Here is a 27816-nt window from a genome sequence, read left to right as displayed (position 1 = left end):
GTTAGCGGCCGAGATCCCGCCGACGATGATGACGACTACCGCATACAGTGTAAACTTCATAACACGCTCGTATAGCTCAAAATAGGGACCATAGTGTATCTAGCAGCGAGTACAAGATCACAGGATGCCACTGCTCAGCACGGCGATCACGGATTTCCCACATGTCGCATTGTTTGCCCAGACATACGTGACAAAAGACGACAACCCAATAGCTGTGCCCTTTCACCATTGCAAAAAGATGTGACAACACGGCAACCACACCAGCTCACCTTCAAAGCAGTCTCTCTGGCGAGGACGACGGACCTGTCATTCCACAGTGAAGGTCTGTGGCGTGTAGTGGGGAAGGCGGCATCTAGGCGCGATCGACCGAGCGGCAGCAATGCAGTGCTGTGAGTCTGCATGCACTTAGATGCAGTGGCATGAAATTAAATGTGTGCTTTTTAATATTCTAGTGACATGAATGCGTGCTTTTTAGTATTCTAGTGAAATGAAAAACTCCGAAAATATTAAGGACAAGTTCCAAGATTTCATAGATTCCCGGCTACAACTGCAAATTAATGGTAAAAGTTACAACACACAGATTTAAGCTCTCAACTGAAAACATAAACAACTAATTGCAATGGCATGTGCACGCGACAAGGTAATTTCTTGTTACATCTAAACCTACCATGCCTTATGGAATGTAAAATGCCAGGATTACATGGTACTACTCTACTGAGTGCACCGAGGATATTTACCCTTCCTAATTGCTTCGGGCCCGGCTTCCTTCGCACGGCGTGCCCTCTCTCGCTTTCTCTCCCAGTCAGCTTCATGTTCCGCCGCCGCCTTACGATCCACCTCCTCCATCCTCTTGCGGATCTCTTCTTGCTCTTTCTTGCGCTTCTCCTCTTGCTGTTCCTCGTGCTTCATTCGGCGCCAACGTTCTGCAGCTCACCTTGCTTGTTGTTCCACAAAGCCATTTGCCTGCTGCGACTGCACGGTGTCGAACCACTGCATAAAATCACAAAGAGGCGGAGGAGACTTTGTCCAACAAAAGTTAGAATCATAACTCAATGTTAGGTCACAAAGAAAAATAGCGTCTGTTGTCCTGCTACCTTGGCCCGGTCTTTGCCGTATCGCTTAGGTGGATCATATTCGTAGTTCTCACACATAAAGAACCTCATGCCGTAGTCATCTCCTAAAACCTCAGATTGCATGAACTTGCATAACGAACTGCAGAAGCACATTGGCACATCAGTTTCTTCGGGTACGGTGGCTTCACACTTGCTCCACAGAATGTAGGTTGATCCTGACGAAGACATTAGCGCTATAGTGTGGTGCGCCAAATGACGAACAATGATTTTAATAATGCACCTATCGTATACCAAATCGATGCGTGAAAATATATGTACTGTCATAATTCTATTCTAATTCATAATTAATTTAAAAACAAGTCTGTAATAGTACTGAAATTGTAATACTAAACGAGTGTTCTGAAGCACAAAATCTAATTTAGCTAATCCGCTAATTAAATTAAATTGTTATACAATATCAACGGATTCATACGGACGTTACCGGTAGATCACAAGTGCGGAATTCGGCAGAGCTTCGCCGCTTTTCTTCTCCTCACCCCTCTTTTTTTCTGAATTTTTGGTGCAATTTTTGGGTTCAAATGAAAAGAGAATGGAAGCCAGGGATTATATAGGGTGGGAGACCCCTGTCGCCCGTGGGGGGGGGGGGCTGTCGCCCCTTGGGGGCGACAGGCCCCTGTCGCCCGTGTGGGGGGGGGGGGGCGACAGGCCCTCTTCCCCGGCCAGGGACCTCTTTGCAAATTCAAAAAAAAAAATTACATTAGGGTCCTGTCGCCCGTTGCTTGGGCAACAAGACCCCTGTCGCCACTGGGCCGGGCGACCGGGGGTAATTTCAAAAATTTTCAAAACGGACATATATTTTTGAAATTTTTATTTTTTTAAAATATAAAAAAGAAAAAGTCGCTAGTCACCAGCGGCTCAGCAGACGTCCTGAGCGTACTACCTATGTGAGCGTACTACCTTGGCCCAGCAGGTGGCGGCCCAGCCTAGGAGGTAGCGGGGAGTGCTACTGGCTTTATGCCCCACGGCGGCGTACTAAGGTTATTGGTGGCTTAAGTGACCTCCTTTTATAAAATAATGATGTTAATTATTATCCTTTCAAAACAAATAATGGAGCGAATTATTGGTGAACACACAAGTTTTATGCTCAAACTCAAAATAAAATAAACATGGTGAAAGGAAGAAGTTAGCCGCTCGGATTTCATATACTTCTAGTTAATTATAAAGCTCATATTATACTTTACACCATACACATAATTGTCATAGCTCTGGTTAACCTAGCACTACTGGGAGATCGCTTATCACTTACAGATAAGACTGTCATATCATTACGATACTTTATGGACCTCCTACCCTCTAACCGAACATGGAGGATTTCACTGGCACAAAATAGGGCTGTAACCATCAGCAAGCTACATCTACAAACCATGGAAAAGGGCGACATCTAGTAAGACTTAATTAGCCCATACACCAAGACTATATTAATAAGTGATACTGTATCCCGCGCGGATGGTTAGACATCTTACTAGAGCAAGACTTAATTAGCCCATACGCCATGTCTACATTAATAAGCGATACTCTAGTACCCTTCGGATGGTTAGACATCTTACTAGAGCAAACATTCAAATACTGGAACGAATATCGGTGTACTAAAAGCCAATTGTCTAATCATGCAAAGTATAGAGAAAGCATACAAACTGATCATGAAGTATACGTCTGACACCGTAAGATGTAAGTCATGCAAAAATAAATAACTATAAGATAAGTCGATTACAGATATCCGAAGAAAAGTAGAAGATAGACCCATACCGAAACTCCTGTGTAACCTCGGAGACCCAAAGACTAGCTAATTCAGCCTAAACTCCACTAGCCTATAGAACTAAGCAAGAAAGAGCTTGAGAGAGCAACTTGTGGCTTCACGGTGAGTTATGCCATGGGCCGGTCAGCCGATCGAGATGGTCAGCCAGTGGGAGGCTGCCATGTTGAAGAAAGAAGGTCAGTTATGCCATGGGCCGGTCAGCCGATCGAGATGGTCAGCCGAGCTAGGCCTGGCGCCAACCGCCCCAGCTTCGTCTCGAAGACTGCCCAGTGGGCCCTCATGTCAAATTCAAGTGAGTCGGCCTTTGTCCTAAGTCGGTTGCTCTGCAGGTGGGCCCTTTGATCCGTGTGAGTCTGATTTCTGCACTCTGATTGGTCAACATGTTTCTTACTCGGATCAATAGGTGCTTATAGCCTGCATTTCTGCTCAATTTCCAATATTGCATATTTTCTAAAGGCATATTGGATTTTTGGCATTATTTTAGATAAATAGATAAATATGTGTGTAAGAAATGTGTTGCGGTAGTAGACCTGATCATGGGTCACCCGACCCGATAAACCTGACCCAACCCGCCCAAAAAAAACCCGACCCGATCAAGTGACGGGTCGGGCACGGGCCGAAATTTTTGACCCGAAACTCAAAAAAAAAACCGATAGAACTCGAAAATTACACACAAAAATGCGGGCCAACCCGACCCAACCATGTCACGGGTCGGCGCGCGGGCCAATATTTTTTTGACCCAAAACCTGAAGTGACCCGATCCGAACCCGACCCGTCCCGACGAATGATCAGGCCTATGCGGTAGCAGTGGCGGACTGGCGGTCGCGGCGGCACCAGGCTGCGTCCTGAATTCTGCCTCCTACTTGCATCTGGTTTATATAAGAGAGACATCAAGCAACCATATTATCTATTTTCTTCTAAAAATAATACACTCCTTCCATAAAACAATAATGTCAATTATTATTTTTCCAAAACAAATAATGAAGCGAATTATAGGTGAATGCATGTGCGAAGGAAGTAAAGTGTGTGCGAAAGAAAAGTAATATGCGGGCACAAGAGGTGGGTAGATGAATGCTTGGTGTAAAAAGAATTAGTATTTTGGTGGAAACATTTTCCTTCTATCAATTTCATGGGTCTACATTCTATTTCGTCAAACCTTTGGCCTGACAAGTTGGACCTTCGGTACGGTACGGTGAGCTTAATCTTGGTGAGAAAATAGTTCAATTGTTTTAACTTTTTATAGGCAGACAATCCTTCCTTATATGTCCTCTCACTTTAATGCCGTAGCTAAAAGTCTAATGTAGTGTATATATACCTATGTGTGTGCTAATATCCATCCTTTAGTTGATAGTAAGAAATTGAGTAAATTTCATTGCCGGTCCTTAAACTTGTCCCGCACGAAAAGCAAGGCAATTGCGGCCCAGGTGTCGATGTTTAGTGCTGGCTATAATTGGATCATCCATATGGACTTGGACATTTGAGTGGATTGAGTTGGACTGGATTTTTTTTCAATTTAAGTTGGACTAGATTGGACGTGGATTATTAATGTTTGGATCTTCCTTGGACTCCTTTTATTTGGATATGGACTTCCATCCATTCCCAGGAGTAGGCGCTTGGGTGCAGGACGAGACGTAGAGATTGTGCATGACTAGGGAGAACCGAGATCCCTAGGACCACGTCCTGCATTAATGTACAGGTGAAATCTAAACATTGCTAACCTTCATAGTCACACTGAATTGGTAGATATTGGAGTACTTGGTTACATGTAACTGGCAGTACTGCCTGCGTATGGGCCTGCAATCAGGCTGTGCGAGAAGACTCGTCTCCTGCGGGTAGGGGAGCAACCCGGAAATGTCAGCAATAGATACTAGGGCCGGTGTACTTTACTACCGTTTGACCTGTTGGTTTTTGTGTTGGTGAAATATCCCTGAACCTGCCAGGAGTTCCATATCTGCTTAAGCACAGCCGCTCAACAACCATTGACATTCCTAAAATAAATGACAGATAAAAACTATGCATTTAATAGAATTTGGAAAACGACATAGACTGGTTACGGTTATCCCTCTTTCCAAAGTCTGCACACATATTCCAACGGTGCCAAAATGGTCTACACAGCAACACATGCTAGAGACTCCCAACTTCGCTCGGAGCCTAGCGCCGCCCGTCTCCCGCCTGCAACACCGCTTGGTCCCCCTCCCTTCCCCTTCGGCGTCTCGCCGGAGGCCAAAGGGAGTGAGGATCCATCGTTTTTTTCTAGTTTCTCTAGTAGATCGAGTCATCTAGAGTTAAAGTCTTCTAGGTTTAGAGTCTCTCCATGCCAAGTCTCTTGGTATTGGAGATTTATTTCCTCCTCCTCCTCTCCGGTGACGGCAAAGGGGCAGGGTGAATTCGTCTTCTCCATGGCGGATCTGTTGAAGATGAGGGCGACACCGACGTAAACAACTTCATCGATTTAACGACATGGAGATTTGGTTTTCCGGGTGGTGACATCAAGGTGGAGATAATGCCGCCGTCATGGAATAATTTTCTCCGGTCTTTTCTCCGTTTTGTTGTGGTTAGATCTGACCACAATGAAGGACTAGGGAGAATATGCAGATCAGTCTTTCTTTTTCTTCGATGGCAGAAAGAAGAAGACGGAAGACACAAGAAAGAAAAAGTTTCTCCACTTCGCCTGCAGGAGTGTTGGTTGTCATTCGTTGGGCTTCTGTTCCCGAGTTTGTTGTCGGGTGTTTGTCTTGCACACCGAGTGTTTGCCTGTGCAGCCTTTTATACGAAGCGTCATATAGGTCTGGAGTTGAGAATTTAGATTATACAAGACTTTTAGATGATCAGGTTGTATTCCAGCGTGCTTGTAACCTGATGATGTACTCAACTATGGTCTAATATATTTCTTCTTTCGTCTAAAAAAAAGCAACACATGCTAGAGAAATTACATGTCATAAGCAACAAATGAATAAACACAACCCATTTAATAGAATTTAGAAAACGACATAGACTGGTTACGGTTATCCACACACATTCCAATGGTGCCAAAATGGTCTACACAGCAACACAGGCTAGAGAAATCTATACTATAAGAATCCAAAGAAATTGAAAATAGTATTACCATGACTAACCTAACCATACTCCTCACAAACCACCCCTTTAGAGCCCACATGTAAAACGAAATGTTTGACGAAACCTGGAGGCAGACTCATTTCGCCGCATCTATCTATATATCTATATATACTCCCTCCGTATCAGTTTTAGATGACGTTTAGGACATGATTGTGCATACCAATGAGTAATTAAGCAGGGGTTAGTTTTCCATATTTGCCCATATTAAATATGGTGGCGGATGCCTTGTAGTCGTCAAAATGCTTGCAGCTTGATTGGTTTAAGCTGCTTCTCCCGAGGTTAGAGGATGCCAGTTCGATTCCTGATGTGCTCCCGTTCAGCAGAATTTTTTTGCATGGGAGCCCGAGAGATTTTTTTTGCATGGGAGCCCGAGCGGCCGTATTAACTCGGCGCACACATGCAGGGGCAGTGGCGTCCAAAACAGCGCTGCATTCACAAGACGTCTTCCTTTTCTCAACTCGTACGGAGGGAGTATTATATATTATAAGAATCTAAAGAAATTAAAAATAGTATTATCAAGACTAACCTAACCATACTTCTCACAAACCACTCCTTTAGCCCCGCATGTAAAACGACGAAACCTGAGGCAGACTCGTTTCATCGCACACGCGAAAGAATCCCACCGAAAACAAAAAGTTTTTGTCACCCACCGCCCTCTTACCCGCCCGCACGTACCCACTCCCGCCCGCCGCCGCCAATCACGCCGCCTCCACCTCCGTTCCCGTTTCCATCCTCGGGTCCTCCCAATCCGCCTCCTGCACCTCCGCTTCGGCACTTCCCAATCCGCCGCCCCCGTCTCCTCCCCTTCTCTTCCTCCCAATCCGCTCCCGGCGTGGACGTGGCGCGGCGCGGCGCGGAGGCCATACCTCTCCCGGCGCTCCTCCCCAGCCGCGCAGCGCGAAGACCCGCGGACAGGCGGCGCACAAGGCGGCGGCGGCATGCCGCGCGAGGGGTCGCGGGGTCACGGCGCGAAGGGCAGCGTGGTAGCGGCGCGAGGGGCCGCAGTGATCTGCACGAGGGAAGGTGGGGCGCACGGGGCGGCGATGCGCCGGGGGCGGCGATGCGCCGTTGGCGGCGAGCGGCGAGGCCGCGTGGTCGCGGCGCGAGGGGCGGCGGTGATCTGCACGAGGGAAGGCGGGGCGCACGGGGCGGCGATGCGCCGGTGGCGGCGAGCGGCGAGGCCGCTGCGCGAGGAGGGGCGCGAGGCCGCGCCGGCACCTGTCACCTCCGTCCTCAACCCCGTCGAGTCTACAGCCCCTGTCCCTCCACATCCTCTGCCATCAACAATGAGGTAGCTCTGATCCCATCACTTCTCCCTTTCTTGGATCTACGGTTTATCGATCCGTATGCTTCTTTTGTAAAATTGCTAGATTCATTTGTATTGTTGATTACACGTAGGTACAGTTTCCAGTATCTTTGGGCCTCATGTAATTGCCGTGCAGCAATTCTTCGTTAGTTCATTGTCAAGTGTTCTTGTTGATCTGCACATCGATTCGTTATACATATTACATGAACATGTGAACAATGAACATTATGGTATTACCTGGGGCACATAATATTAGGCTACATTTCTGTGAGAACCTTGGGTTAGATCCTTTTTTTAGAGATCTGAAAATAAATCCTTGCTTTCTCTAATGCATAGTTATGTAGCAAATCCTTGCTTTCTCTAAAAGTAACCAATTCATTAATGAGAATGTTTTTTTTTGTGATAATGCAGGTTGATGATACTGAAGTCATCAGGTTTTTGCTGGAAACTGAAATAATTCCTCTGTGCTTACGAACCATGGAGATGGGCAGTGAGATGTCAAAAACTGGATGTGGCTAGCCAACTCAATTCTTGTTTGAATATCAGCATTTTATTTCCTCTACCTGAAGGGCCATGGGACCAGAGTCGCGAGGCTGCACCTGCTCGACTAGGTCGTGTTGACCCTCCTCGTCGCCCTCGATGGTGCGCTCAACACTGTCAAGCCCTTCCACCAGTTCGTCGGGGAGGACATGGTGCCGGGCCTCCGGTGCCCGGTCAAGGGCAACATCATGCCCGTCTTGGCTGTGCTGGTGCATCGCCTGCGCGCGTGATTCGACGACGAGGAGGTATGTGGCTGTGTTTCACCTGTATTCAACAACCTTGCTGCCTTGTTCAGAGCTAACCCTGCCAGCTCTCTGAACGCGATGAGTCTTCTTCCGCGGTATGACAACGTCACCAGATAGGTTATCTGCCACGGAGACCCGTGCGTGATCAAAGAAGGGTACAAGAGCTTCCCAAGTGGCCGCACTTCATGTAACTCCACTGAACACTCGGTCCTATTTCACTATGCTCCCCTTTCATGTTTGCAATTGCAATTAGCTGTTCTGTTACTTGTTCCGTGCAGGGTTTTTTGCCGGGTTGGGCTTCTTGTTGTGGTACCTGGACGGCAAGATCAAGGCGTTCGACAGGGGATGCCACGGCGCCAAGCTCTGCATCGTCGCCATGCTGCTGCTCCTCGCGGCCATGGTGGGGGTGTCGCTGGTGGACGACTACTGGCACCACTGGCAGGAAGTGTTCACCGCCGGAGTTCTCTGTACGTGTGTCCTGTTTCAACTGAATTGCATTGCCTCCCAGCACCTGTTGTTGCCAGGCTCTTCTGGTCTCTGAAGATCACATTGTCAGTCTATCACGCTCCGCTCGCTGTAATTCTGCGCCTGCAGGATTGGTGGTCATGTCGTTCTGCTACCAGTAGTTCTTCCCACCACCCTCCGGTGATCAAGGTATGATCCTGCCGGCAGTGTAGGTGCACAGTTGTATTCAGATTCAGCACACTACAGCACTCTTGTCAGATCGAGGCACCTTTGTTTGTTCTGATCTACCTTAATTGCCATCCTTGTCTGAACATTACAATGTATCTCTCACATTTCATTCTCTGAATAATCAATGCATTGTTAGATAACTGATGTTTCTTGCCGATGGATTTACAGATTCTAGCTTCATACCTACTTTGAGCACATGCTTACCCTTGAAAGGGAGGACGGGTCGTGGCCTACGGCATGGAAACCTGATCAGGTTATTATTTTCAGGTTTCAAATTCTGGAATTACTATTTGCTCGTATCATTAAATCCTGTTGAGAAAACTCTTCTACAAACTTGTAGAAAGTAGGGTGCATTTTTTACGGGAATGGATTATTGATACTTTGTTAACAACTGAGGGGTAACTATTTACTGGTTTTAGGGATGGAGTTAGTGAAAGCCAATTTACCCAGGTCATAAACATTGAAGGAGTTCTGTTCAAGGTCTTGTCGCTCACTTACTCTCTGCATCTTAGTCTTGTTGCATGTGTCTTTGGAGAGCGTCTAACTAACCGATGAGCTGCAGAGCTGGCAAAATGAAACTGTGATTGCGAGGTCTGAAGGCGGAGACTGGGTAATTCTCACGCTTGATGAGAATTCTCATATGTGGAATAGTAAGGTACAACACAAACTCAATTACTTGTGTTAAAAATGTTATGAGCACAACAATTTCTTAAGAAATGTGGACTGTTAGCCTGTCCAGTTTCACTTTTTAGCACAGCTGTTATCTGTTTGGGTCTTTTTTGCTAATTGCCGGTAAATGCCTAAGCTTAATTTTACAAAATGTGGATGCAAGTCATATAGATTTGTTACACAAGTTATGTGATGCCAAACTAACATTACATTGTTACACACGTGCGTGTCGCACATGAGGCAATACGATTCATCTGTCATTATATTGGAGTTTTTTTATTGTATTAATATAAAGCACGTGCGTGCCACACGGGCCATCTTGCTAGTTACATGTCATAGCAACAAATGAATAAACACAACCCAACTGACTACTGCCCCATATTATCATCTGCATGATTTGGCCAAACCGTAGCATAGATCAAAGAGCAATCTTCACATTGATAGTAATGACCATGACTGAACAAGTGACGAGAAACCAAGATTCTAAATAGCCGGCTATAGTCACTGTTATAGCCTGCTATAGCCTTTGAGAGAGGAGAAAACTAGAATATCCATCTCTTAGCTTTAAATGGCTAAATCCGCTAATAGTCGGCTATATCCCACTATAGCCGCTAAATTATGGATTATTTAGCCAGTTAAATCATATAATTAGTCTTTATTTGTTATTAGTTTAATAATGAACTTCATCATTTACAAAACTTAGTATTTCATCAACGATGTAACGAGGGAAATGAAGCCCAAGACGTATATCAGTCAATTAAATTTTCTTGATTTCATATTTATATGCAGAATTACTCATAGATTTATGTATGGTATTGAAATAGAAATACATAATTGCGAGAAGTTTCTAGAAGATTAGGGAGCATGCATGAACTATGGTTGCCATATTTCATGGTGAAATATGGTTGCCATATTTCATGGTGAAATATGGAATACTCTAGAAATTAGATATTTGTATAACTAGATAAGCATGGGGAAAATTCTAAAGTTAGATATTCTGTAAAGCATTGTGTAGAAGATGGACACATGGCGAAACCATATAAGCCATAGAGTTCTATAAATATGGGTGCTCCCTTCCCCCTCTTGCCATACCATGGCATAAGAGGCCATACCAGGGCATAAGAGGTCAAGTAGAAGATGGCAATGTTGCCATGTAGTGTAGTTGTGTCATGGTAGGGTAGCGATATAAATAGTGCAAAAGTATTGTGTTGTACTAAGTTATGGTGAATAAAGAGTTGATTTCCCATATAGAGTTGGTCTCTCGTATTAGTGCCTAGGTGAAGGTGGTAGGGGCGTCGATTTCTTAAACACATGGTATTTACAGAACCGCTAAATGAGTTAGCTAGGTTATAACCCACTAGTCTTTATTAGCCTCTACAAACACCAACCACTAAATGTCTTATCCCGCTATTTTAAACACTGCGAGAAACACAAGTCTGAGTCCACCCGTGCAATACTAGTCTGGAAAAGAAATGAACACCAGTCAAGATTGCTTGTCCAAGTCAGGTGTTTGTGATGACACCTCATCCATCTATCCACCAGTGCATTATATTTTTGTCTGAAAAAAGTGAACATCAAATAAGGATTACTTGTCACATTATACTATTAAAACTAGGTTAGTAATATAGGAAAGTAAGCCTTTTACTACCTCTCAACTACACGGGATAAAAGATTACATGACCCAGTTTTTTTGTTTTTCAAAGAGCGTTCTATCACTTGTTTAACAAAGGTACATGTATGACCAAACAGTTTAGAGTGTAGGGCTTCCATACTTCCTTTAATTCCATAAAATAGAATCTGTTGTATCCTCTCTTTCCAATAAGGTGGAATGATATCCTCTAGATATTCTTGGTCCATTAGCATATGGAGTATTCTGCGCTCTGAATATGGTAGAAGAGAGATGTGAACAGATGATACCTTTTCATCATCAATTAAATCCATAGTGAACATCCCAATCCAATGAATGTTCTGCACAGCCAGACCCAAATTGTCATACGACATATTTATAGATCCAAAGGCATAGGTAAATAACATCTGAACACCAAAGGCGTCTAGATCCATCAGGGCATACACAAAAAGATCGGTCTGAACCTGCAATCTCTTAAGGGAAGCTCGGGTAGCGATATCTGGATCGCCATGGCCTGTTATCATGATGCAGTTGTTCCTCAGATGAAATTTCTCTTGAACCAAATGATCGAAAAAGCTCTATTTTTCTATCAACAAAATATGAAATTTCTCTTGAACCAAATGATCGAAAAAGCTCTATTTTTCTATCAACAAAATATATTTTGCAATACTATGATCAAAACCCTCAATATCTCCCAGCCATCTTGGTATTCTTCGACCCTCCAACTCAAGACAACTTACAACTGATCCATCTTTCATTCTTAAATTCAACGGACCTATAACAGTGCTCTTTGATCCCGAAACAATATATAATGATGATTTATCGCAACCCAACATGCAACAAACGTCATTCAGAATCTCATCTGAAATCTTCTGGCTGCTAAAGATGTGCTTATACCGATAAAACAGATCTCGGTTTCCAACAACTCTTTTATTGTTGGTTGCTGTCATAAACAGCCTTTAGCACACAAGAGGTCGCAATGGCTATTTCCATATTGTTGGCTATTTCCATAGTGTTCACAAAATCACAGATCATTGGCTTCCCACACCTTAGAATAGGCCCAAGCTCAGGCTCAAATATCATCCTCTTTCTGCTCCTTGGTGGTATCTCATATGAATACCTTTCTCCTCTAAGAATTTTTTGTCCATTTTTTTCCATAATCTCTTTTATCTTCTGTGCAACTACTTTTGGTTCAAGATGCTGAACAACAATAAACTTATCTTGAACCAGATAATTATGATCAGGTCTTGATTGCAAAGGGCTTGAGCAAAGCACGTAGTCACAGTCAAGTTCTTCCCCATCAGGATTGTGATCCATTTCGTTAAAAAAAACCCGTATTCTGGAAAAGCACAAACATTCAATATAAAAGATCTGCAAAGCAAAATTGTGCAAAATATACCAGAATCTCATATGGGATTCAGGTCACGAGGAAATTGCACTCAAATTTGCTACCATAGCATATGTGTTCATCTACCAAAGTGACTCCCTATCTCACACACATCTTCAAAAGGTCACAATGAATGATGCACCTCCATACACTAAAAAGGGACCATGCACAATTGTTTGAGAATCAGGGATCATGTACATTAGAATGTACGAAATAAACTTCATAGACAAAAATGCCATAAATCAAATTCAACAGATCCACATATAAACACTCAAGAAAGCGAGGCATATTTAATATAGAAAAGAGATACAATCATTCTTGACCAAACAACACATCTAGCGACATATAGAAAAGAACAACCATCATCAACCATGGTAACCCTACTTGAGACAAGAAAGAACAAGATCTAGCACTACCACATGAAGAACAAGTAGCAGTAGCGTCCTAGAAAGAATATACATGCATCATCAACCCTAGATATCCTAGCTCAGACCAAACACCAGATCTACCAATATCAAACGAACAAGAACATGTACCAGTAATCATTGACTCTGAATCCCAGCGCACAATAAAAAGAACTCTATATATTATTGCATATCAACGGCCAAAAGAAAAAAGAGACCAACACAAATACGCATTAGTATGAACCAAGATTCGCCAAGAAACTGTAAGGGCACTCCTATCTAGTACACTGACATCTCTAAATACACATGAAAGATATGGTACACCGCATACGCCCGACAACATATACATGTTCCAAATCACCACAACCGAGAACTAGGAAATAGACTCGGATTTGCTTACCTGGGCCGGAAGGACGGCGCGGCTCTGTGATGCCCGGTGGTGGAGGAGATGGACGGCTTGCTGCAGATGCGGTGACGAGGGAGATGGGCGGCCTGCTGCAGATGCGGTGATGACGGAGAGGGGCAGCCTGCTGCAGATGCGGTGACGACGGAGAGGGGGGGAAGGGGCCTCCGGGAGATGCGGGGACGATGGGGAGCGGCGGTGCAACCAGGTTGCCGCCACGAGGGACGGGAGTCCGCCGGGCCGGCGCGGGCAGGGAGCCGGGGCGGCCAGGAGAGGCGGCGCAGGCAAAAAAAACCATTCACATTTGGCCATCATGTGGTTTTGCTGAGTGGTTTTGGTGACGTGGCTGACACATGGTAGTGGGTCACAATGTCAGGTATTTTTTCTCTTTTTCCCCTCTTTCGTCCCTTCCGCTGTGTCTCCACCGGCTTCGCCAGGCAGGAAACGTCATCGCCTCGGGGAACGTGGCACCGGACCGCCTGCAGCTCCGGTTGCGCTCGCCTCTCCCGCGTGTCCACGAGCGCCGCCTCCTCTTCCCCGCCGCGTTGCTCCCGGCCAGCGCGGCCAGCCACCCCTCCATCTGCCGGCGCAGGAGGAAGGGCAAGGACAGCGGCCGATCACGACAGCGAGATGAGCGGCCCCGGAGCGGCGCGCGGCCGACTGGAGCTGGTCGAGGCAGCGCAGAATGCCGCACGAAGAGGCAGCCGAAGTGCAGACCATTCGGCCACGCCCCCTTCCAGGCCGCCGCCATGGACCGCAGGCCCCTTAGATCCCCCTCCCAGGTCTTGGTCGACGGCGACGTCACACTCGAGGACAGGGACCGTAGGCGCCCCTCGCTCTGCCACTGCCGCAATTGATGCCTCGCCCGCTTCGCAGGCGTGGTCCGCGGCGGCATGCAGGCGGGCCAGCGGCGGCGAGCAGGTCAGGGCCAAGTTGGGCAGCGCTCTGGCGTGGTCGCATGGAAGAGACAGAGAGGAGGGAGAGACGAAACAGAGAGAGGAGAGGAAAATTGGCTGACATGTGGGTCCCACTGCCATTTGTCATCCATCTCAGCGAAACCACCTTTCAAAACAGCCTAATGGTCAAATATGAACAGTTTTGATAGTTCGATGGTTAAGGATACCCGATTTTGGAGTTGCATGACCAAAATCAAACTCGGACAATAGTTTGATGGCTAAAAATTGACTTTTTCCTTTCCTTATAGGTGCTTTTTCAGCACTTTTTATTTGAAAAGCTATTTTCGGCGCTTGCAAAACTACTTTCTCATAAAAAATATGTTGCATTTGGCTGGGCATATGCCCAAAAAAGTACTTGTTTCGCTCGTGAGAATAGATTTGGTGCGGGCAAATTCTATTTCTATCCCATAAAGCACATATGGCAACGACCATCGAGTTGCCACGGTGACATGTAGCTGGTACCAGCGACGAACATGGTATTGTGCCTCTCGTCTTCCTAGTCGTTTTATTTAAAATAAGACTTTATAGGAGGTAGTTTTTGCAAACAGGTTGTCGGAAATAAATTTGGAATGGAAAGTAATTGCAGACCTCTTCGCAGTTGGCACTGAAGAAGCAGCGAAGGGAGCCACGAACAGATGAGGAATAAACAAACGTAGGTAAAAATTAATTTGCCCCTGTAAACAAGACGAAAAATGAGGGGAGGATGTAGCAAAAACAAATAGGGAAATGGAGGAAGAAATAAATATCTGTCAATCTCTGGCAACACTGGACCGAAACTTAAGTGGACGCTACACTAACCTATGGAGCAACATGGGAGTCCAATTCTCGCAGTATTTACAAAAGCGAAACCTAACAACACATCGGGTAAACTGGCTGTACAATCGACGCAACCAAGTAACAATAGGAACCCTACCAGCAGCAGACATCACAAGCAACAGTTTTTTTTTTCTCGAATACGTAGGAGAGCTCTCCTACGTATTTTTGTATTAAGCAGGAAGCGAGAAAGGTCACATACAGGCCCAACGCCGAGTGGGAAAAACCACCCGACAAGCACCAAACGGTCACAAGATCCGTTTAGTGAAAAGAAAAAACATCGACCTAACAGTAAAGGCAACGAGCACATAAGCAAATCGTCATTCACAGTGCATTCAATCCTAGGGTGCGTTCAATATTGAAAAGGTAAAGAGGTCACACTCCCCGTGAGATGACCAGCGGCAGCAGAGAACGTTCAAGCAAACCAAGAGTCCAATCCAAATAGCCTGCTAATTGAAACGGTTGACAAATCAGGACCACCTCTTGGCAGGAGCTATAGAGAAAAGAACAAAAAAGATCTAGGAAGGCAGGACGTACTGCTGAACAGGGGAAAAAATGAACTGCCCTAACTAGATCTTTTTCCCCAGCTAATCATCGATCTGCTTAACAGGACGCTGTTCAGCAGTACAATCATCGATCTGCTTAACAACTTGTAGCAAAAATCTTCAGTCAATTATAAAAATTCCTCTTAGCGACAAACAATAGTTACTCCAGTTCCAGTTATTCAATAACAAAATAAGAGCCATCAAACACTGTTTCAGGTTTTCAGCATGGTAGTGTTGCAACTTGATACCCTGCCGTTGTTATCCGATCCATGCAGCGTTGGTTGGGCTAATTTCTTGCTACTTGGATGTAATCTAAGGAGAAATCATTTGTTGCAACGCAGGTTGTTTGGGTCTTGGAAGGTGATGTGTCCCTCGACGATCTGAACGAAGGCGTCTGGCCCAGGCACAGCCAGTTCATGGGATCATACAGCAGCTCGGCCTCGGACTACGACGAGGACATGAAGATTTAAGGCATTCACGCTTGTACGCTTCTATAGCTTTCTCCAGCTCAGCTTTTTGTTCATCCTTGAGCTTATCTTCCTCAACCGGGATGTAATTCTCCTCACTGACACTGTAACCGTCCTTGGGCTTAGTCATGTTGAAGTTTCTCGTGTCCCACCGAGCGTGCTAAAAAATGTGTTGACACAAAATCTACACACTAAGGCTGAGAGCACTGTTCGCCAAGCTCATATTGCAATTACCTTTCCAAACCAAGCGTGACAGTCAATTTAACTTGTGAATTGACAAGGAATCGGCAAACGTTAGATCTAGGAGTGTATCGGCTGATTTTTCGAAGAACCCCCATGCAGTGTATCGGCACGCTTTGCCTATGCAGAAAATGACAAAAGATAATTAAAGCGATTGGCGTAAGCGTAAAATAATGTAGAGGATTGCAAACGCGTATAGGCAGAGTACAACCGATGCAGAAAACGACAAATCGGCTAGAGCCGGCCGATTACACGTGCACATCAATATAAAAGCTACGAATGTGTAACTTAAATAAAGCTACTCGACAACGCTTGAAACAGATCTAAATCGGATTTATAGTATCTTTGAGAGTATCTAAGAATTCCACAGCCGATCAAATATGTTCCAAAGCAGGTAAATTCGATAAAAGCTGTAACAATAGGAAAAACCATAAATCTAGCAAATATCGATAAATTGTGAATTAATCTAGATGAGACAACAGCAATACGCTCGGAAGTCAAACACTAGATAGAATTCGATAACTTTTGAACAAATCTAAACAAAGCAACAGCGATGCGCCAGTTGACTAAAGCTTAGATCTACTCGGTAAACGAAAAACTTACCAGCAGATCAAGTCGCTTGAATGTAAGATGTCCTTGATCAACTCGAAAGAAGTAGCAGAAAGCAAAATAGCGAAGTCGCTGACAAAGAAAGTAAATTGCGAGAGAATTGTAAAGCTTTGTTTATTGGATGTGTATCAACCTTTTCAGGTCCCGTACAACCGCTATTTATACCCTAAACCAACAAGTCCTAGCCGATTATGGCAAGCATATATCTTGACCAAAAAGAAAAAGATTTCCTAAATAAAACAAACCGAATCACGACCAAACCATCAGAATCCGATCCAATCTCGAATATTCCTTTGGCCCATTGGCAAAAGCATTATCGGCCGATTTCCATATTATACACGCCAGTACCTTCCAAATCAGAGTATCTTCTCGGCCCATCGGCAACAACAAAATCGGCCGATGTCCACGTCATGTACGTCGGTTCCCTCCAAATCGGCAACTCCCCTTGTACTTCATCGTTTATTAAACCTGAATTATTCTCTTATCCCATCGGTAACGGCTTCATCGGCCGATATCTACATCATGCATGCTGGCTTAATCCAAATCGGCAATCCTTCTCCACTTCATTTTTTATCTTGACACGTGTCAAAAAATGGCGTCAACAGCTCCAGAAGCGTATGCAATAATCCGATTTTCTTGCATAAGGACACAACCAAGACTAGTACCCGATGCATCACAATAAACATCGTACGGCTTACTGTTGTCGGGTTGAGCCAAGACTGGTGCTGTGGTCAGGTGTGCTCTTAAGGTATCACACTTCGCATCTTAATTACATTTTACACCTTTCTTTAGTAGTTTCGTCACCGGTTTAGCGATTCTGGAGAAGTCCAGAATGAATCTGCGGTAATATCCCGCTAGACCAAGGAAACTGCAGATTTGATGAACGGAAGTAGGAGGTTTTCAGTCCATCACTTCTTAACCTTGCTGGGATCTACTGATATGCCTTCACTGGAAATAGTGTAACCCAAAAATTTCACACTGTTCAGCCAAAACTCACATTTTGAATGTTACAGACTCACATTCGATACAACAGATATGACCACAACTGCTGGCGTGGCACGACAGATCCTCGCTCCATGCTGGATCCGAGTTGGCACGACATAGCAAATGACCATCGATGCCCCTAGCTTCTTTGTTCTCCACCCCCGTCTCCTCCCTTCCTCTCGCTCCTCGCACGTCTGCTAGCGCGTCCACCTCGCCTCCGGCGCCGGCCTCTTCCACAGTCCATGGCCTCAGGATAAGGCCCTGCTCCATGCCGTCCCCGTACAACCGATTTGCATGAGCAGGTCCAGCCATCCAGCAGGTTCTGCTGCTTGGTCAAGCGGTCGAGCCGCGCGTCCTCATTGCCAGTGAAGGTCGAAGACTCGAAGGGGACGCGGCCTAGGTGTTGGTGGCCAAAATTGGCAACACCGTGGACCGGTCAGACCGGTCCTGACCTGTGTTACTATTTCCTGACCCTTAGCAGTAAGGTTTGTATTGCCGTGAACGATCGTGCTATAGTAGGACTACAACTGTACTCGGCTAGGACTTTCCATGTAAATTTGTCCCTCCGAATATATAAGGGCGGGCAGGTACCCCCTCGAAACACATCAACACCTAAGGCAATACAATCCACCATACAGGACGTAGGGTATTACGCAACTCGCGGCCCGAACCTGTCTAAATCTTTGTGTTCCTTGCACCAATGAGTTCCAGAGCAGTCGATCCCTACCTACAAATCTTACTGCTAAGGGTATCCCTGAGCAGGCTTGGCGGTAAACACCGACACTATGTAAACTGAGCCATGTTAGGGTTGGAGTTTAGAGTCCTTTTGTAACCTGATTTGGAAGGGGGTACGTCCTCCCCGGCCTATAAATATAAAGGCTACGGTCGATTGAAGGTTTTTAACCACAATCGAACCAAATACAATCTCTTTACCCTTTTTTTCCAAACCCTAGCTTTTCCAACCTCTTTTCTGTTCTTCTTGTGTCTCCACGGCATCTGAGGGTATTTTAGGTGGCCTGCCGACCCAAAACAACCCTAGATCTTCAAGCTCCGATGGCGTCCCTCCCGAGCTTGAGGTTCTAGGTTTTTGCGAGTTTCTGCATCAAACCGGTCTGACCGGTTGGTATGACCGGTCTGACCGGTCACCGTCCGAAGCTCTCTGTTGAAGATAGTCTGCGATCTGCGCGTGCTAGCGCATTGGTGTGTTGACTAGATTAGCGTTAACATACTTTTTGGTGACTCCTCTAGGGAAGAACAAGAACAAGACCTCATCGGCTACTATGGCCGGTAAGGTTGATCCGGCTAATGTTATCGATGTCAACTAGGATGACATACCAGAAGCGGACTATCTGGCGTTCGAAGAGAAGCTCAAGCTGCAGCAGGAAGAAGCCAAGAAGAACTTGCTCTCGTGCTACAGAAAGACTCGGAACGAGGTGATCAAGAAGGCTGAATTCGCCATACCTCCACTCAAATTTGCTTCCTCTTCAGCCAATGTAAGTTTTATTGCCAAAGATGCATTTGATCTATTCTTGACCGAACTTAGGAATGAAAGGAATTGGGTGCTCCTAGCCTAAGAGGGGGAGGGGGTGAATTAGGCAAACTAAAAACCTTAACCTCAAGCTCCAACTAATTTGCACAAAACGTAAACTAGATCATGCTATCTAGATGTGCAACTATGGTTCATCTAGTGTGAAAACCCTCATCCCAAAAGTGTTATGCAGCCTATAGCCAACCCTATCAAAATTCTACTCTATGAAAGTAAAGGCACATAAGATTGCAATAAGTAAATGCGGAAGCTTAAAGAAGGGATGAGAGAAAGCAAACTCTTTGACACGAGGATTTATCCCGTGGTTCGGTTAGTCATAAAGACATACCTACATCCACGTTGTTGAAGCACTCACAAAGAGTATTGCTTCTCGACCACCAAGTCTCTTCCGTGAACACAATCACGGTCACCTTGGCCCCGGGTTCCACTATGGAGCTTCACCAAGAAGGGTGGGGGTCTCCACGTCCCCCGCACAAAGATGTCATCACCGCTCCACACCAAGCCGGAGGGTCGATGACGTTGCCGGCGAGTCACCAAGACTCCAAGGGGCCGGCACACTGAGTACAAGAGGTGGTTCTCTCCTAGAACCAAGGCACAAGGCACACAACCTTACTCACTCACTCACTCATGAGCTAAACTAGCACTAAACCTAAGGATGTGATCAATTTGCTCTTTGGTTGGTTTGGAGGTGTTCTTCAATGTATCTAGGATCTCTCTGAACTCCAACAACTGCAAAATGGCCGGGGAGATGCACTTATATAGGCCACCAACTCAGATTAGCCGTTGAGTAGCCATTATGCCTTTTTCTGCATAGGCGTCGGATAATCCGACCCTATCTTGACTAGGGCGTCGGATCATCCGACCGCATTGTCATCTCCATGGGAGCCGTTAAGTTTCAAACCAATTGTTGACATCATTTGTCCAACGCATTAGTCTGATGCTATTTGAGTACCACGTCGGATCATCCGACCCTGAAGGATATTTTCCATCCCAAGACAACGAGCTCTCTGAAGAATGATCCGAGGTAAAGTCCGATGCTCACCTTGACTGTGTCGGATCATCCGATCCCATAGGCAAATTTCCAGAGTGTGAAACACGCTCTCTGAAGAATGACCCGAGCCTTTGTCCGACCCTTCTTCCAGGACGTCGGATTAACCGAGTTCTTTGGTGGGATAGTCCGACCCTAGGGTGTTCGGATTATCCGAGCCAACTGCCATTTTCTGTTTTCTTGTTTCACTTGCCCAACTCGTCTCTGCTTTTCCACTGCGATTGGATATCTCTACGGTGAATTGGACACCTCGTCTTGACGGTGCATTGGACGTCTCGTCTCGACGGTGCATTGGACATCTTGTCTCGACTGTGCATTGGACGTCTCGGATATGATTTGGACTCTATCCAAGGGACCTAAGAAATCCTGCAAATAAGATCTTGCAGACTCGTTAGCCCATTGATTGTGTTGTCACTTGATCACCAAAATCACTCAAAATGGCCTAAATGGGGCCATGTTCATTACAAGGAAGAAACTTGAGAGTTGACAAAGGGTTACGCAAAATATTTTATATGACCTTAGTGAACATATGGAGAAGATCGATAAGGGCAAATCTATGGACACTTCTTATTCCACCAGAGATCTTACTCCTACTTCGGCAGCACCTGCATCTATAGTTGGGGTAGAATATGGAATTCCACCAAATTATTTCGCTGGGCAGACACCATCGCCAGGCGCGGTCAGACCAGTGCCTCGATGGCAGGAGCGGTTGGACCGGTCAGTCAGACCAGTTAGACCGATGCCATGGTGCTGGCCTCGGCGTCCACCCCGCACTCGCGCCAATTCCAAGTTCGACTGCTCCTGGCCGAACAAATGAATTGGAGGGCTTTATATCACCGTACACCATATTTGGGATGATTTGGTTAAGAATAATCCCCATTATGCTACACAGACGATGAGCACTACTGACCCAGCAGTAAATCATCTAGCTGATAATGCTCAAACATCAACTAGTGGCATTTATGAGGCTGATCTCGCTAGGATGAAAGAGGATCTAGGCAAGCTACTTAGGACTAAGCTGAGTCAACTAGGTTTGAATCCTAGTAAAAATCGTTTGTACCAACGACCGTATACTGATGCTTTCGATTTGGTTCCGTACCCTACGGGTTGGCGTGTTCCTGATACACTACCCTGTTTTCATATCAACAGAAGACAAAACATATCCAAGTTAGCATGTATAGCAACCGAATACCAATTTCAATTTTGTTTATAACTTTTGCCTATGTAACTTCAATCTATGCCTTCCCCGGCAACGGCGCCAAAAATGCTTGTTGGCGCCTACCAACGTCACCACTGAGTGAACAGCGATGACGCTCGCAGACGCCAAGGGGGTGGCAGGTATTTCATGAACCACGAATAAATCCACAAGCGCACGGAATACTGCTACAATATTTTACCCAGGAGTATACCGGAGTGTCATTTATATTTCCATAGGGAAGGTGGCGAATGGAAATACCTAGGCTAGTTAATGAACTGATCTAGATTGGATATTCAATTGCATAACTATGGGTAAGATATATAACATGGTATGAGGTAGTGCGATACACACACAAACTACTCTCAAAGATAAAAGAATAAAAGGATGCTATAGGCAGGGAGAAAGGCAGAAGTTAGAGCTCGAGTCAGATGTGCTAGGCTACCTATATCTATGCTATCTTATGGTTAGATCAATAGAAGATTAAACTGATACAACAGGGAGACTGCTCCTATAGCTGACGAGAGAAACCCGACCAACTATGCGGCTTTATGTACCTCCTACCCCCCAATCTGGACGTGGAGGATTACTGGGCACAGACAGGGTTGTCACCACCTGTCGGCTACCTCTACAAACCGTGGGAAAGGGCGACATACAACAACACTTTACTAGTCTAGACACCACGTCTACATTAGCAAGCAATACACTAGCATCCCACGTGGAGCCCCCACCCTTCGGATGGATAGACATCACACTAGAGCAAACATACGAATACTGGAGCAGTTACTAGAGTTCTAAAGCTAATATGTTAATCATCACAAGCACAGGGCGATCATGCAATGCAAGCATCGAATGATAATCCAACCAGATCACGAAATATATATCCGATAACTCAGAATATACTTCAAGCAGATATCGGTAACCATAGTCTAATTTTATTACAAACGATCGAGAATTATAAGAGAGAACTAGAGATGAACCCATACCAGAACTCCCGAGCAACTCCGGGGACTCGATGACTCCTAGAATTCTCCTAAACTCCACTAACCTATAGACTAAGCAAGAGAGCTCTTAAGGTGAGTGAGAGGTGTGGTGTGTGTGTGTGTGTCCATTCCTTACCCCCACCCCTTGTATTTAAAGGACAGAGCCATGGTCGAGGAGCACTCATTCCTTGGTGAACTGACCTTCTGAGCCAATGCAAGGACTCCACGTGGCTGGTTGAAGGCGGTGGGGCCCACAGGCCGGTCGGCCGACCGGGCTGGTCGGCCGACGACCCAGTGCCGCTAATTGTCCCCAACTGTTGGGGGTTGGGCTGTCTGGGCCTCCTCTTGTCTTAACACCGGGGATTGAATTGTGTTAACAGGATTTGACTTGGTTATTGGGCTTCACTTGGACCATTTGAGCCTAAATCTATGCTCTGATTTTATTTGTGATTTTATCCAGGGCCAAAGTGTGCTTGCAACCTGCATATTAGCTCAAAAACACGTCTTGCAATTTTCTAGAGGTAAAGTGTTGTTTAGGGGTTTATTTGAATAAAGATGCATGTAAGAAATACAAACTCTCATTATTTTCTGATCAAGTTGACGCCTAGAAATGGTCGTTAGTAAGCGTCAACATATATTAGTCAGTATGTGGCTCAGCTTGGTGAAGCAAGTTCCAGTAACTCTTTACGTGTTCAATTATTTTCTTTATCTTTAACTGGAAGTGCATTTTCTTGGTTTTCATCATTACCCCCGAATTCGGTCCATTCCTGGAACGAATTAGAATAGAAATTTCATGATCACTTCTATAGCGGGATAATGAAGCAAAATTGACAGATTTAACATCGGTTAGGCAAGGCCGAGATGAGCCTGTCTCGGACTATTTTAAAAGATTTAAAGAAATTAAAAACTGATACTTTAATCTAATAGTTTCTGAAAAAGATTTAGCTGATATTGCTCCTGGTGGTTTATGCTCGCATTTTTGGGAAAACTCAAAGGTTTTGAGTATTATTCCATTAATGGTCTGCAACTTCAAGCTATGAGCCAAGAGACTAAGTTAAAAAATTCTAAAGATGCACATCAGCCTTATCATTCTAATACTCATTGTTTTGAATATGATTCTGACACATCGAACAATGAGGATGATGAAGTTTACACTGCTGAATTTGTTTGGCTATCTGCGGCCAAACCATGTTCTTGTGCATCACTAAAGTCGACTCAAAAGGGTCAGAAGAAAGAGATGAAATTTACATTTGATGCTTCTAAATGCGATCGAATATTTGATGAATTGTTGCGTTTAGGGCATATTAAAATTTCTCATGTTATACCACTACTTGAGGAATTAAAGCAGCGTGCATATTGTAAATTTCATAACTCTCATTCTCATGCGACTAATGATTGTAATGTCTTCCGTCGCCAGGTATAATCGGCCATGAATGAAGGACGATTGATTTTACCTGAGATGAAGATTGACAAGACACCATTCCTTGTCCATACCACACGCATACTATTGATTTGAACAATGCAAAGGTGTTCCTTCAGCCTCAACAAGCTGAAGGTGCAATGGGTAAGAATGTGATCATCGGTGAAGAAAGACCAAAAAGCGCCGATGACAAAATCTTGGGCAGGGAAGTAGTACTGGAAAAAACTCCTGATGGCAAGGAGTTGATAAAAATTACTGTCAAAGCTCATGTGCCCGGGGGGAAGAGGGTGCTTCTTCTTCTACCAGTCGGCCTACTATCCAGGACCGACCGGTCAGACCAGTTTCGCCGACCGGTCAGCCCCAGGGTCGGCCGAGGACCTTCAAGCCCAAGCGCCCAGAAGTGGGTACTTGGAAGAGCAATGAGCCAAAGGTTCAGGGGAGATTTGCCAAGCAGAAACCAACCTTTGGTCAGCTCTTGAGCAAGTACACAAAGGCCGTTCAACAAGATCGGCCATCAAAAAAGAGATCTTGATCGCCTCCGCGTCAAGGCACTTCTCGTATTCTGAGGGGGCGGCCTAGCAAGCGCAGGAGTGATACTCACCACATGTGTAGGAAATATGCCCTAGAGGCAATCATAAAGATGATCATATTTCCTTGTATTCATGATTATTAAAGTGTTCATTGAATATCCATGAAAGGCAACTTGTATTAATTAATGATTATGTGAAATGTTTGTGAAACAATTCACTTGTATGGTTATTCGAAAGATGTTCCTAGTCGGAGTTCATGAAAGGACACACATGAATATTAGACTATCAAATGTATTAGTTGATGACTATGTTTCATAGGTCATGGACATGGATATGTCAAAATAATACTGTGAACTCATGTAGGACATGAGACTGAACTGACCCAACACGAGATATGGTGATTTCTCATTACACAATATGTACGATGTGTCCCTGAGATTGTCGCATGTACTCAAGATGTGAACTGACTTACTTAGGAGCCATCAAACGCTACTCCGTAACTGGGTAGTTATAAAGGTGGTTTTCGGGTTTGCCAAGAAGCATGCTGTGAGACATGGTCAGTCGAGATGGAATTTGCCCCTCTAGATATCTGAGAAAGATATCTCTGGGCCCCTAGAGTGAGTCAGATCAAGAAGTGCATGGCCATGCTGAGGTTAAATGTTAACCAATGATCTGAGTCACGACATTGAGAAAGAGGGGTCAGATTAGAGCAAGACCAAATATCGTGAGGCAAAAGGAACAACATGTATATGACATTGTGATGGCTCATCTCATATAATATTTGCGTGCACATAAGAGTTGACATGTCTTGCTAGAGGCTGTTGTCTACTATTAGGCTGAGTAAGAGTACTCGGGCCATGTCTATTCGCATGTGAGCCCATAGGGTCACGCACTTAAAGAAAAGAATCCTGATAAGGATGAGATCCAAATTAGACTGGGCTTAGGTGCACTAATGGGCCTCATCAGGCTCTAGGGGGGCGCCCAAGGTGGGGCCCAAGGGGAGCCCACCTAGGGGCGACCCAGGGGCTATATAAGCAAAGGAGGGGGGGCAAAGAGTGAACCCTAGCCCTCTTGCTGGCCGCCCCCACATGGTAGCCACCCTCCTCTTGCTGGCTGCCCCCTCCTGTGCTCCCAAGCCCTAGGTCGCCCTCGCGGACCTAGCAGTCCAGATCGTGATGCTTCTTCCTGTACATGTGGATACCTTAGAGGTGCTGCATCTGCCGCACAAGGATGAGCTGCATGTGAGGAGGTTTTCACAACTGTACTGCCGGCTTCCATCTACACAACACCCACACACTTCAGAAGTTTCACACCTGCGCGTCTAGTGGTAATCTCGTGCAGTAGTTCTTGGTTATGGGTAGAAAATTTTTGTTTTTCACTGCCCATATCCCAACAGTGGTATCAAAGCTGATACTGCTAGTTATAGGTTCGAGATGTGTGCATATGGAGATATTTGTGGTGTAGATGAAACCCTAATCCTATTTCGTGTCCTCGTTTCGATGGTCGCGTGACGAATTACTCATACCGGTCGGGTATCGGCCATCTGAGTTAAGTGACACACCTAAAACCAGTCACAGCAGGAGGAGATCAATGAGATTGGTCGAATCGAAATCTAGAATGATTCGCCAGATGCATATGATGCAAGAGGCAGATTGGATCTGCTTATCGTGTTTGAAAAGAGAGGCAAAATATGCTATTTGGTAAAACAGCCATAACTTTTGCATACGAACTCGGATTGAGGCGAATTTTATATGAAAATTCATCTACAGAAAATTTTACACATGATGCAGACTGCCATGTGTAGTTTCACCAAATTTAGATTTGCGAAATTCAGCCAGGAAGATCGAGTTTTCGGCGATATAAGTTTAGACGTCAGAAGCGATTAACTCTGTGTTGCAGGATATTGTGATTGGTATGGCTCCTATGTGTATGTGATGCATGTGTCTAATTATTTTATGGCCTGCATGTCGTGAGTATAACAATTTGGCAGGAGCCATATGAATTGTTACATTTGATGTAATGGCCTGCGTGCCAACTTGTGATGATCCGTTCTAACAATGTAACTAGATTAAGGTAGTTATAGTTCTTGGAGGCTTCATCACCCGGAGCATGGTGCACATGGGACATGGTGATGGAGATCAACATGGTGAATGTGTTCTATGGAGATGGAGATCACCATAAAAATATGGCTATACTGATTCACAACTATGTGCTTGTCGTTCTTAATCGTTTTACTTCTTTAAGCGATAATGAGTTTTATGCATACGGTAGAAGTAGAATAATCCATCCCTCATAAATTTTAAGTTATCATGCCCTACCAACTAAATCATGCACTGTCCCAAGTCATGTACGATTGGTGGTGTGTCTATAAAATTAGGGCACCATCAATTTTCTTTGACTTGACAAGTTCGTATTGGATACTTGCGCGCATAAGGGTTGGTCAGCTTGACAAGGTTATCTTAACGGTTAAGGACCTTGGGACATAAAGGTTGGGATCCGAGACATAGAGATGTCACCCAACAACAAGAGTCATATGAGATATGATTAGCAAGGAGTTGCTTACCGATCTATCTTGTCTTCTAGCAGTGATGCTAAAGCTCACTAGTCGACTTGATAGTTGTGGGTCTTGAATCACTAAGAATCAAAAGAGGGATATTGATTTTAGTCGGAGTAAATTCTATTAAATGTTTAATGTCATTTACTCCATCATGAATACATTTGTCTTAGTATTTTGCATTATTATTTTGTTGTAGATCAATGGTCGCATGCACCAACACTTTTTTATTGCGTTCTGTACTTGAGAAGGAAAAACTGAATGGGACTAATTACATGGATTGGATCCGTAACCTGAGAATGGTTCTCAGGGATGAGAAAAAGGAAGAGGCTCTAGATACCCCATTACCAGATGAGCCTACTGAAAATGCGCCCGCTGCTGAATCTGCTTACAGGAGAGCATATGATGCAAACCAAGAAGTGAGTTGACTTATGCTCGCTTGCAAGGAACACGAGCTGCAGATGCAGTTCGAAACAAACCATAAAGCGCGCGATATGATCATGGTGCTTCAGGACATGTTCCAGACTCAGTCCAGGACTGAAAGGTTCAATGTGTCCAAAGCCTTTGTCAAGACCAAGCTGGCAGAAGGCGCAACAGTGGGGCCACATGTAATCAAGATGGTTGGTTATACATAGAGGTTGGAGAA

At 45.0% G+C, this 27816-nt stretch overlaps 1 long non-coding RNA gene and 1 pseudogene across 1 annotated transcript; both read left to right on the top strand.

Annotated features, from left to right (window-relative positions):
• Nucleotides 1-7530: 7530 nt before the first annotated feature.
• Nucleotides 7531-8774, top strand: LOC120662606 (annotated as a pseudogene).
• Nucleotides 8775-9049: 275 nt separating this feature from the next.
• Nucleotides 9050-9663, top strand: LOC120660448. The gene is made up of 2 exons (XR_005669600.1): nt 9050-9270; nt 9353-9663. It is a non-coding gene; the product is annotated as an uncharacterized LOC120660448 (long non-coding RNA).
• The last annotated feature ends 18153 nt before the right edge of the window (nt 9664-27816 follow it).

Source organism: Panicum virgatum, chromosome 2N (genome assembly GCF_016808335.1).
Source record: "Panicum virgatum strain AP13 chromosome 2N, P.virgatum_v5, whole genome shotgun sequence".
NCBI classification, from domain to species: Eukaryota; Viridiplantae; Streptophyta; class Magnoliopsida; order Poales; family Poaceae; genus Panicum; species Panicum virgatum.
Note: the sequence above shows the minus strand (reverse complement) of the source record. Positions and strands in the feature narration are given on the sequence as shown.